The sequence below is a fragment of the Pteropus vampyrus genome, unplaced genomic scaffold (genome assembly GCF_000151845.1).
Source record: "Pteropus vampyrus isolate Shadow unplaced genomic scaffold, Pvam_2.0 Scaffold713, whole genome shotgun sequence".
Classification (NCBI taxonomy): Eukaryota; Metazoa; Chordata; class Mammalia; order Chiroptera; family Pteropodidae; genus Pteropus; species Pteropus vampyrus.
The window spans coordinates 134,600-139,409 of NW_011889494.1; the positions used below are offsets into that span (position 1 = coordinate 134,600).

General features: G+C 53.4%; 1 pseudogene; it reads right to left on the reverse strand.

Annotated features, from left to right (window-relative positions):
* Positions 1-4,542: 4,542 nt before the first annotated feature.
* Positions 4,543-4,661, reverse strand: LOC111733981 (annotated as a pseudogene).
* Between the last annotated feature and the right edge of the window lie 149 nt (positions 4,662-4,810).

A 4,810-nucleotide genomic window follows, 5' to 3' on the forward strand; every position in this document is an offset into this window, starting at 1 on the left:
CCGGGGACTGGCACATCCTTGCAGACAGAACAGGACCTCTGCGTCGGGAAAGGAGTCCCGGCTCATCGGGATATGAGCTTCCAAGCTGCCGAATTCAGGAGCCTTCGACGACACCAGCGGGAAAAACATGCGGCGTAGCCCTCCTGTTCAGTGGTTCAGCACAGAACATCCGACAGGATGACATTTAAAAGCGTGTGAGTGTGCACGTGTGTAGAGTGTGTGTGCGTGCAGTACAAGAGCATGTGTGTGTGCACATATAGAGTGCATGTGTACCTGCAGTGCATACAGCGTGTGTGCGCCAGTGCATAGAGCATGTGTGTTTGTGCAGTGTGTAGAGCGTGTGTGTGTGTGCATGTGTTTGTGCAGTGTGTAGAGCGTGTGTGTGCGCATGTGTGCATGCACATGCATAGAGCATGCATGTGCAGTGTGTAGAACATGTATGTGTGCGCGCAGAGCATGTGTGTGCATGCACGTGCATAGTGTGTGCGTGCACATGATAGAGTATGTGTGTGCTTTAGTGCAGTGTGTGTGCGTGTGCATAGAGCGTGTGTGTGTGCATTGTGTAGAGCGTGTATGTGTGTGCATAGAGTGTGTGCATGCAGTGTGTAGAGCGTGTGTGTGCACGTGCATAGAGCATGTGTGTGCGTGCATGTGCATATAAACATCGGCACCCTGTCTGCATGGAGCCCAGACTCCAGTGGGAAGATAGAAAACACTTAAAAAACGAATCTAGGTGTTCGGTCGCGTTGACGTTTGCTTCCGGCAGAGCGTGGGCTGCTCCAGCCAGCTGCTGAGCGCTGCCCCTGAGCCAGCGGGACTCGTCCTGGGGCGGTGAGGGCGGGGGAGCACTCAGCAGTGTCTCCGTATCGTTTCGTTTCCTTGGAAGCCTCGGAGGGGAGCCGAAGCCTTCCTCCCTTCTGGCCACACCCGCAGATGATGCTCCCATTCCCCCGGTCCATGGTGCCGGCCAGGGGATGGGCCAGCACCAACCCCAGAAACCCTTCCTGGCCGTGAGTGGTTGGTCAGCGTGGGGTGACATGGCATCAGGTACAGACACAGGTGGGTTAGACAGGTGTAGATTGGGGGAAGGGGCTGGGTTAGGGATTGGTCAAGGCCAAGGGCAATGTAAGCCGGAGAGAAATCGGGCTAGGGCTGGGTGTCCCCGCCTGCTGGTGCCCCCACCCTGTCCGTCTGCATCTGGGGGGAGCCAGGTCTTCAGACCTCCAGGCAGTCCCTCAAAGTAGGTTTTTGCAGGCAAAGCAGGAGGAATTCTCATCAGGATTGATTTTCCGCAGCTCCTCTTCCACTGTATGAGGGGCTTGTCCTGTTTGGGGGCGTGCAGCCCGCAGAACATGCTAGGCGCTGTTCCTATCACTAAGCAGGTCTGTGTGTGCTTCTAAACCCCGAGAAAAGATTTATTTTCCTCAAGCTTGAATTTTGCTAAATTTTGGAATGTTTTGGAAGTCTTTTCAAAAACTATTTTTATTATGCTGCAAAAATAAACTAGTTAGGCATGGAGATTTTTTTTCTGAATCAAAATGATCGAGCATAATGTGCACGAAGTAAAATGTATCCATTTAAGTGTGCAATTAGATGAGTTTTGACAAGTTCGCACACCCAGGAAACCACGGTCAAGATTTAGGACGTCTCCGGCCCCCCCAAATCCTTCATATCTCATTCGGTCAACCCCGGTCCCACCCCCAGGTAATTTTAAAAATGCATAAATAGCCAAACGTCGTTAAAAGCCTTACGGTCAGAGCGTGTAGGTTCCATTTTCTACTTTTTTTTACACGACTTACGTTGCGTTTAAATACTTGGCCACGATGTAAAAAGGCAACAAAATAAACTAGTGTCTGAGCCTTCAGGAACTCCGTGAGGGACAGAGGAGTCATGAGAATTTGAACTAGGACATCTAAGAGAAAGCTAAAGGGCCCATCGTGTCCCCAGCGCGGCCCTCACTTGCCCCCTGTTGCTATTGTATCATCCTGGACTATTTATAGGATCGATTTTGTTGGGCCCTAAATCAAACCAAAGCAATTACCTTGCAGGTTGTTTACCATGATGACACTCATTTTATCCCCTTAAAGATGGGAAGCTTTTTAAAAACTTACAGGCACAACCTTTTAAAGTAGCTCAAGAAGAGTGAATGGAAGGTGAAAATCTGAGGAGCTAAAGGTGTATTTTGAGTGACAGGTAGAGCAGAAACGCGAAAACACGGGAGACTGAACGTTCGAGAAAGAGAAAGTGGATCCTTCCTGATGGATCCTACTGGTAGTTCCCACGCCCGTTTCCATAGTAGCCGTGGACAACAGACTACACTGGCCACCTGATTTGCATATCATTGGTGATATATTTACTTAAACCAGTTTGTCCAATGACATGCAAATAAGCTGTCCTTAGATGAAAATGCTAAGGCTCTTATACATACCAGACGTAATCCGTATTTCACTTAGCGCAGAACACAACATATTTACGCGAACGAGCAGCGGGGCTGAAGGGAGCGCCGGGGCCTAGGGCGAGGCGGGGCCAGGTAGGTCCCCCCTCCTCCCACCAGGGCTGGTTACCACTGAACCCTGTCGGGTCACTGCGGATCCAGCTCCTGGGAGCCAGGTGGGCGGCGGAGAAGCAGGCGAGCAGGCCAGCAGCCGCCACCACCCCGGCCCCCGGCGGTCACCCTCCCCGACGACCAGCCCCGGAGTCCCGCCCCCAGCCGGCGTGGGACCTGCGTGGTGCGTGGACGCGTCCCGAGCCGTCGGCGCCAGGCAGCCCCTGCTCAGTCCTCGCACCCTGGGGTGGAGGCGGATGTGGGGGGAACGGTCCGGTTTAACGAAACGAAACTGCTTGCAGCCTAGAACTACTTAACGCGGTTAATAGAGCGACTACGCGGGTGGTAGTGGGCAGTGGCCTGACCGTGCGCTGCGTGGGAGGAACGCAGAATGGCCGGATGGGCTTTGTCATGTGGCTCCTGGGTCGTGATGGCCTGGGGAAACTGGGCAGTGGTGGCCTCTGGCTCGGCTCCACCTCCGGCCACCAGAGCCAGCTCCGCAGCCCCTGCTCCCATGCCCGGGTCTCCACATCCAGGGCCGCGGGGAGCTCGTCCGTCCCCAGACACCAGGAGGAGGGCGGTGGGCAGGCACACCCTGTGCGCTCCTGGAAGTTTCCAGTGTGAGAGTCCCAATGCCTATTTCCACGTATATTTAAAATATTAATATTTAAAATGTAATTAAAAGACTTAAACTCATTTTAATACTAAAGGAAGACAAACAGCGATGCCCGTCTGAGTCACTCGTTGCTCTATAATTCATTAATCTCGAGAGCCAGCTCCGTGCGCTGGGGGCGTGGCGAGACCAGCTGTGCGGTGCTGTGCGGTGCGCACGGGCCTGGCACACCTGGCACTCGGCGTGCTCAGCACAGACGACAACACGGGGGGGCTCACGTGGTGTGGGGAGCCCGGAGCCCGCTACACCCCCCATGCTCATCCGGATGCGAGGCCCCTGCTGGCAGCCGTCAGGACCCAGGGCTGTCCCCAAGGACGACGTCCCACCCATTTGTCCCCACGCAGGTCTCGCCTTAGCACTGGGGACACTCGGGGCAGGGCCTCGCTCAGCCGTGCAGGAACCCTGTGCTTGGTGGGGTGTTTGGCGGCACGCCCGCCTTCACCCTCTACGTGCCAGGAGCAGCCCCCTCCCCGGCTGTGGCAACCGAAATGTGTCCAGACATCGCCAAGTGTGCCATAGGTGACAAGGTTGAGAACCACGGATCCGGGAGGACACAGGCACAGCGCTTCGCCCTCAGCGCCTGTCCGGCCAGTTGGTGAGGGCTTCCGGCTCCTGGAGGACGTTACAGGCGGCCAGACGGGCCCACCTGGCTGAAGCGGAGCAGAAGCCGCCCCTCATATGTGTCACTTTGGCATGAGGAGTCTTTTGAGCTACAGGTGATTCAAATCCAGCAGGTCTGGAAAAGCTCTTTGCCTTCCCCTCAGCTGACTCAGGCCACCTCGGGAGGGGCCTGTGCCAGGGGGAGGCTGTCGCCAGAGACACCTTCTCACCGAGGAAATCACGCGACAGGCAGCATTCGATTTCCGAACGTCGCCGCCTTCCTGTGAAAGCCCTTCCTCCCCGGGAGCCCAGGCCCACCCGATGAGCCTTAACGACCCCGTCGCCTTTCGTGTCCGGGTCTCGGGGGCTCCAGTATGTACAACATTAAATTTGTTTTTTTTTTTTTCCTGTTAATCTGTTTTCTGCCAACTGAATTATTAGAACAACCAAAGAACCTAGAAAGGAAGAAGGGAATGTTTCCTCCCCACCATGACTTGTCGCCAAGCCCGAACAAAAAGGAGCAACGCTGTGTAATTTCTGACTTCTGTGTTCAGAGGAAAATAGACATCATTTACCCATGTCCTTGACCGGAAGGACAGATAAACATCTGTCTAATCTGGGCTTTCTCACCAGGAAATGTTAAACTCGCTTAATCTTTATATACATCGTCACAAAACAGGAGGATTTCAATGACACATTTTATTTTATTTATTTTATTTTTTTACACCTACAGCACCTGGTTTTCCTAGGTGGTCTCCCATCCAAGGGCTAACCAGGTCCGACCCTGCTTAGCTTCCGAGATCAGATGGGATCGGGCGTGTTCAGGATGGCATGGTCGTAGACGCAATGACACATTTTAAAGCACCCATCGATCTGAGAAAAAATAATTTGTTCCATATATACCTCTAAGTAACTTCTAAGTGAACATAAATGAATTTATTTATGGTATTGTCTCATAAAGGGAAATGTTCAAGAACACCCAAGCCAAATGT